Below are 7,976 nucleotides of genomic sequence, written 5' to 3'. Positions count from 1 at the left end.
ACAATCTCAGAGTCTTGCGTTGCTGTGTTTGACGGTAAATGAGAATGCTGACAAGTTAAGGATGTGTAATCAATCAAATAAATTTAAAGTCAACATTATGACCTACTAACAATAACAAATGCAAAAAAAACCAAAAACACAACTATCTATCGACCAATATTCAGCTTGTTGACTGAAATCAGCCTATTGGCAAATAGGATCACATCAACTGGAAGTGGCTTATCTGGTGTATCCTGGCTGTGTTGAATTTATTTACATTTAATTTTGTAAGGCAAAAAAACCCAGCTTGCAACAGGCTAAAAAGTGTTTTTTTCTTTTCTTTACACAAATTACCTGACAAATGACCTTTTTAACGGAAATGTTAAAAAAAAGGTTTTTGATACATTTGTATGAAAGCCTTTGGGCTCAACCAAAGATGAAAGGCTGAATACTTGGAAAAAAAGTTAAGTGCTGTACAAGTTTTTATCTAATGCATAATTTAAAGAAATTTAAAGAAAAAAACTTCTATCAGCTATCAGTCTTTGGCCAGATCATTATCTTTAACAATGGTGTTGGCCCAGAATATCACAATCAGTGCAACCCTTGTTTATGCTTGTCGATAAGTTTAGTAAGTTCATTCTTTCACACAATAACCCCTTGCTTAATGCTCTAGGGTTGCCTTGACTTGCCTCGAATGTCAACAAAGAATCAAAGCGACAACTTACTTTAACAATCCATCACTTAGTGTGTGTGCTTGTCGTCTCTGTGTTGGCATTCCCCCTCCTTCCCAACTGGGAGCAGTTTTAGCCAATGAAACTGAAATATGTCAGAAACTGAGGAGAGCAAAAAATCCGAGAAAAAGAAGGAGACGCGAGTGCAGACCAGGACCCGAAAGAAAAGGAAGCTGGAGCTACATGTTGGTGCTATGATGAAAACACAATTAATTCAACATCTTAAACACAAATATGTCCCAAAACATACCAAGTGAATGTTCAAGAAAACGGAAACAGCTGAAATACACACGTCTAACTTTGGTAGCAAAGCAGACATTTGCATGATTATTTGCAAATGCTACTCCCTATGCTAAAATTTGTTTTGAAAAGCACAATTGTTCGGGAATTAAACAACATTCGATACAATTTAGAGGTTCTATTGAAACAAGAAATATGAAAAATCCTGTACAGGCTCTGCATTTATTTACTTCTAGAGTTTAAACCACAAAAGCTGACATGGAATATGTAGATTAAATAGATTCATAAATATAGTTTTATAAATTGAAGACATTAAAGGACGACAGAATAGATTTACCAGTGAAAGGAACCCACACAGAATGCTTTGCAAAAAGCAAAGTGTCCTTTACACTGAATGTTAAAGGAAATCCTAACTCAATTATGGTTTTCTGTTCACAGGCAGATTTTTGTCCACGTTTGTTTTGAAATAAATGTTAGACTGAAACATACAGCAGATGATCGTTAATTGGGATACTCTTTCTAGTTGATGTGGCCCTGCATGATAACCAGAACAGCATCTCAACATAATTTTCAGTAAAAGCCAAACATGTTGGCCAGCTAGGGGTGGTAAAGAATGACTCCATGAAATCCACTTAATTCATCATGTGATTACCATGCATATTTGTGCAAAACGTAATCTTATAGGTGATATTTCACTGTTGGAAAGAAAGTCTAATAAACAAATATTCTACAAAATTATTAGACTCTAGTCCCAACAGTGCCCCACAGTCCAATTAATAGGTTGGACTTGTTCCTCACCAGCAGTGAGCTGGAAATAGAGACTATAATTAAAAACACTCAGATTAAGGTTGCACATGGATTTAACCTTTGGAAATGACTCACTGCTCAAAGGCAAATGAGTGAGCATTGTTTGCAAACCCACATAATAAACAGGCTGACCACCCATGTCTTTTATAGGTAGGATGCTCGTAGGGGGATTGATGCAGGATGCGCACACACACAAAATAACAAAAGTGAGCATATATTGGCCCACAGCTTGGAGCTGTTGTGCAATGTTCCACGCTAACAACATAAACACATAAAACAGCACCACTCCTCTCATGCAGGCACTATTATTTCAGTTTTCTCAGACAGAAAATGTACTTGTGAAATAACAGTGGAAACAATGCACCCCCCCTGGATGTCAGCAGATTTGATTTTTTTTGCTCCTCCAAAACTTATCTAACCACTGCATTTCCCAAGATTTGTAGTCTTTATCAAACTTACACACACACACACACACACACACACCCACACACACAATGTTTTCAAGCTTTTTTGTGCTCCCATTTGTGCACAATGATGGATGGGTACTAATCGCATGTACATTGTATCCAGAATATGAAAACTGCATCAGAGAAAACAGTGCCTGCAAGTGAAAAAGTGCATGCTTGTTTTTGCCGTACTCAATGGCCAGGCCTCTGAAAATGTTAATGCACTGTATGCGACAAAGAGAGAGAGAACAAAGGGTTTGTGTGTGCCGTCTGTCTGTTTCTCTCCTTTCCTTCCATAGAACAATTCTTCTATTTTTCCTCCTGGCTTTAAGAGAAACCTGGCCCCCGAGAGCCAACTTTGAAGCTCACATTAAGCCCTGTACTGCTCAATGGTCCCTATTATAGTTTCAAGGGACCTTTTTCACAATTATCAACTAAAAAAGTTTTTTTCCCCTCTTTTTTTTTTCTTTTAAACACAGGGTCATTGACTGCAAGCTGCATGTGTATTGCCTTTGCACATTTCAGTCATTATCCAAAAGATTTTTGCAGCCTTTTTCCTTCTCTCAATAATCCATCTCTTAAACAGCCATTGCTGACCTGACAATAACCTTGAACCACCTCTCCCACCTCAGCAAAGATTATTTATAGTCTGCATTTGGGGACAAAAAAAAATCATACCACAAAACTCAAGAAAGATGACGCACTCAACTCCAAACCCAAAATTAATTAAACAAAAGCATTATTAGTGATGGAAAAGACATAAGAAGCTTTATCGAAATGTCTCCAAACACTAATCACATACTGTATTTCATTGTCTTGACAAGGAAGATTTCCATTATTCTCGAGTTGTATTTAGTTTCTGTGTTGCTTTGAGCTTAAAAAAAATACAACCATGGCAAAACAGAGTGGAGAGGGAAAAGAAGAGCTGAGCAGAGAAAACACACCACCACTTTGTTTTTGGAACCAGATTCTCTGGCTCCAGTTATTGGCCCTCTCCTCGTTTCCCTTTAGTTCTCAGTCAAACTCTCCTGCCACACATTCCACCTTCCCTCCATCTAAGTCTTTCTGAAGTACTAATAACAGATGAAGGGTGGTGTGCCACTGGTTCCTCTCCTGCCATACAGCTGCCAGTCTGTGCCAGCAGATGGCCGAGATGCTGCTGCAGCAAAATGTCAGAAAGGGGGAAAGATGAGAAGACAGAAAGCAAGAAAAACAGGAAAAGAAAGCGAAGGAAGAATTTGACTTTGGTTAGTTCCTGGCAAAGCGCATTAAAAGGCACACATGCAGTTCGTTTCATGTGCTGTTCGGAGGATTATTGAATATAAAAACAAATGCAGTGCAGATATTCACTTCCATGCAAAGCTTTTCATTTGTGTCTTTTTCAATCATCAGCTCCCCTCTACACAATACAGACTGACGTCCTTTAATTTCTACTGGAAATGGACATTAGAAACTGGCAGCTATGTAATGTACAACAGAAGTTATAGATGGTGCTACATTTGTATCAATAAACGTCCGTGCATAGCTGGTCTGCACCCTGAGCAACAGGGGGCCTCATCCATATATTCAGGACCCCAACTGCGTATTAGGTTTGTTTGGTCTGTTTCTGTAGCCTCTGGTACTGTACAGATATGATCAGCAGACCTGGTCACAATTCAACATTTGAACTCTACATCCTACTGTTCTTTCTTTTTATTAAGCAGTCTCGCCTTATCCCCCGATTGTAAATGTTTAATATCTTTACTCTTGGTACAGATAATGAGAAAGGCTGCAACTTGCAACTTACGCTCAATCAAAATTGATTGGAGTTATATACGCTATGCAACACTTAATTTGAATGAGTATAAATAAATCCTAGCCTTGACTGACCATTCAGCCAATGAAAAATTTAAAACATCAATTGGAATATTACTGTAACCCAGAGACAAAGGGTATGTTCGCGCTTGACAGGTCGAGTGCCATTAAAACATCTTTGGCGTGACTTCACTGTCAGTGGAGTCCATTTGAACAAATGTAAAATGTAAATGTAAATGCACTTCATTTATACAGCCCTTTACAGACAATCCTTACGGTGTACCAAAGTGCTTTACAGCAGGTAATAAATAAAGAGAAGAATAAGTAGAAACAAAAAAAAAACAATAAAAAGACAGTGAAAGCAATAAAATACAACAAAATCGAATAAGATAAAAGTGTCATCATACTACTAGGTATTAAAAGCAATCCTAAATAAGTAGGTTTTTAGCCTAGATTTGAAGAGGCCCAGGTCAGAAATAAGACGCAGCTCGATGGGGAGCTTATTCCAGAGCCTGGGGGCAGCAACAGAAAAGGCTGAAAACACTGTTATCGCTTCCTTGGTGTGCACCAAACAAGTGAAGCAAGTATCTATGTGTATATTAGGGAGGATTTTCAGAAAATTAGGGTTTAAAAAAAAATAAAAATAGGAATGTAGCGTGCACCAAAGTTATCTACATGTACAGTGCTTAATGCTTCCATCTCAAGCTTACAGCGTTCTTGTAAACATAAGAGCTATGCTGCTTATTAGAGCTCAGCAGAGGCATCAGAATCCCCGTTTCCTTGCAACAAAGATTAATTTGTGAGGTACACAGTTGGTCTTTTTGCTGTTTTGGCTCCTTAATATATTTATATTTCTCAATGATTCACATTTCAGAAGTATTTTGTGCAAATAAAGCCTTTGTATAAAGCCTACTCGAATCCAGTGAGCTCATTTAGCCTGACACACAAGACTGCTTTGGAAACTTGTGTTCTGTAGAGAAAAGTATAGCTGTCCAATCAGGGTTTCATCTTACCCATGTGTCTTTTATAAGGCATTCATTGGTTTGATATAAGAAAGCATGTGTGAACAGCAAGGACAACCAGAACTTATTTCTCCTTTACTCTTTCTCTGGACCCGAAAATATTCAAATGTTTCTAATAAAAAAATTAAAAAAATAAAATAAAAAATCTAAAAAAAGGCTGCATATTGGTTTGATACTATTCTAATTTTTGTTTTTGTTTTGTATAAACAAAGCAAATCAAATGGTAAATATAGAAATAAATGAGTAACCCAAATAGAGAGGGATGATTCTCACATGATTCCCACAAAATGTAGAATAAGAAGTAGAGGACAAAAAGAATTAGATGAAACTGAAGAGGTGGCATAATGATGAAATGTTGGGGGAAGGTGATGTTTATGGTTAAGTCAGAGCAGGGCCATGTGATAGGTGTATCTGTCTTTGGAAACATGCTGATGATTGGCCCTCGGGGGCAGCAGTGGAGGTGTCGAGTAGGTGTGGGAGAGTGTGTGAGAGTGTGTGTGTGTGTGCACAGAGACAGCGATGGAGTTAAAGATCACCTAAACAGAACCGCCTGCCATCATTGGAAAGTGTGTTTCTCATTTCAAAGGAATGGAGTGACGGTGTGTGGTTGGAGTTTGATTTATTTAGAAAAGTATAAGCAAATGAGTAATCTGGTATTAATGAAAGGGGGTGGAGGCTGTGGAGAATGGAGAGGTTATACAGGGTGAGAAAAATATAAAGGGCCTTAAGGTACTTTTGCATATTGGTAAAGACTGTTCTGTAATCAAGCTTGCCAGAAGAGTAAAATCCAAATAAGCTCTATAAGGCTGGCAGAAGAAGCTGCTAGCTCAAGCATGGGGCCATCATTTAAAAAGATCACAACCAATCATTCTCACTGAAGGACATGTAAGGACACAGTTTCTTGTTTTTTCCTTCCTCTAAGTCATAAACATGTGAAACCAACCAAACTGCGTGACAAAAAAAGACAACTTCTCTTAAATGTCAACCCCAGAGTACCCTCCACACCCGCCTTCATACGAAGCACGGTTAGTTTCCGGCCGAGAGCGGGGATTTCACTCGGCAGGATACTGAAGTGTGGGGCGCACTTTGACAGCTCAGTTGTGAATTAACACCAACAGTTACAGTTGTCCCACATATGCCCGTCACCAGTGATTCATAATTATATTGTATAATTGTGATTATGTTGCATAGTTGTCCTAATTGTCCTCATTTGCATGAGTAAAGACAGCTAAAAGAAACCAATGCAAATGTCTTTCTTTCCACATGGTTTTCTACAGTCATATTTTTACAGTCATACATATTTTTTGCACCAATTTGTGCATTTCCTTTCTATTTATTTTTTTCTCTACAAAGCCTGGAAGTCATAAAATACAACTTGTATTTTTTGCCCATTAATGACTGTTATTCTTCAAAAGGTGCATGTGTTTAACATTTTTAGCATTCCTAAAATACTAATATTCCTAAAGTAAGAGTGACATGAAAAGAAACAGAGAGAATAATTTTGGTTATACTTTGGAAAGTATTTCTATGGTTAACAATTCATAATCTTCATAGCCATGGCCCCACACAGGCTTCACATGATGATATCTGGTTTCTTATGAGCCCCAAACCTCAATATTTACAAATAAAATCTTTTCAGACAAAGGAAACATAAAAACGAGACAAGTCACCGCAAGTGGGAGCTTGCCACTCAATCTTGTGGCAGAGTGTTATACTGCTGCCCCTTTTTATACAGTAGGAAAGAAAAAGAAAAGCAGAAAGAGATTGAAAATTATTTCCTTATTTTATAACAATAAACTCTGAGCCTGAAGAAACATTAAGAGACTTCCAACACTTTCACTGACACAGCAAATGTTTAAGCTACACACAAACTGAAAGAAGGCAAAACATGGATTAAATTCATTTCAAATTGTTATCAAGAATCTGGTTAACCGGTGAATACGATTCAGACTGTCTACATGGACCAGTCCTGAAAGATACTTGAAATTACAACTTTAAATCACTCAAGTCTGCCAAATTGTGTGTTGCACTGTTGTAGTTCAAGGACTAACAATGTTCAAACTCACATGACTGAACACACAGACAAATCAGAACAACCATGGGGTCTATAATCAGTCACTGCCAGGAGCTACAGTGTGCTCGGCACAGACTCCAGTGGTAATTACAACAATATTAGTCAGCGCTTTGCTGCATTACACTGGATCAGCAGAACTTCTGCAAACCCAGCAGAAGAAACATACGGTATACGCGAAGATTTGCACACCAAGTAACTTTGAAAGAGTGATCGATGGTTGTTTGTCATTTGCTGCCATAAAGGAACGCAGGATTGAGTTCAGGTCAGGTGAGCAGTTACTGAGTCTGGCATTCTACTAAAGGCACTCAGTGCTGTTTAACACTGAAAATTATGGGTCAATATTGCATCCACCCACCCTCCACTCTCCAAAACACATACACACAAAAAACAATCCAGTTGCAATTAAAGCTTTTAAATCTTGATCAAAACATTTAATAAGAGCCACATGCAACATCTGCACCATGCATGGATCAGATATGAAGCTGAGATTGGGAGCTATTTGAAACCAATAGAACCAAAGTTAGAACTCAAATCTCCCAGATCAACAACTAAATTAAGATAGTACAAATGTACTTATACGTCTTTCCTTTCAACAGATGCTATAATAGTGGGTGGTTTGAGTTGGAAAATGTCTTCTTGTCTGTCTTCTCTCTTGTCACCTTTTCAATTCTTCCATTCGCTCTTTCCCAAACAAATGAAACATTTTTTTCAACATGTTATGCTAGTATCAAAGCCTGCAGTGTAAACACAGCAGCAGAAGTGTGATGTCTATAACTTTGGAGTAGCACACTGACAAACCACTCCAAAGCCTCGGGGTCAAGCATTCAGACGCTCGATACATCCCTAAAGACTCCAGCAGACATTCATCAAACGCTGCTGTGTA

General features: G+C 38.1%; 1 protein-coding gene across 1 annotated transcript in view; it reads right to left on the bottom strand.

Annotated features, from left to right (window-relative positions):
* The window catches only part of coro7 (coronin 7), a 109,976-nt gene that overhangs the window by 53,083 nt on the left and 48,917 nt on the right, over window positions 1–7,976 (bottom strand). The window lies entirely within an intron of this gene.

This window comes from Odontesthes bonariensis, chromosome 21 (genome assembly GCF_027942865.1).
Source record: "Odontesthes bonariensis isolate fOdoBon6 chromosome 21, fOdoBon6.hap1, whole genome shotgun sequence".
Classification (NCBI taxonomy): Eukaryota; Metazoa; Chordata; class Actinopteri; order Atheriniformes; family Atherinopsidae; genus Odontesthes; species Odontesthes bonariensis.
This window is presented reverse-complemented; position numbering and strand designations above follow the sequence as displayed.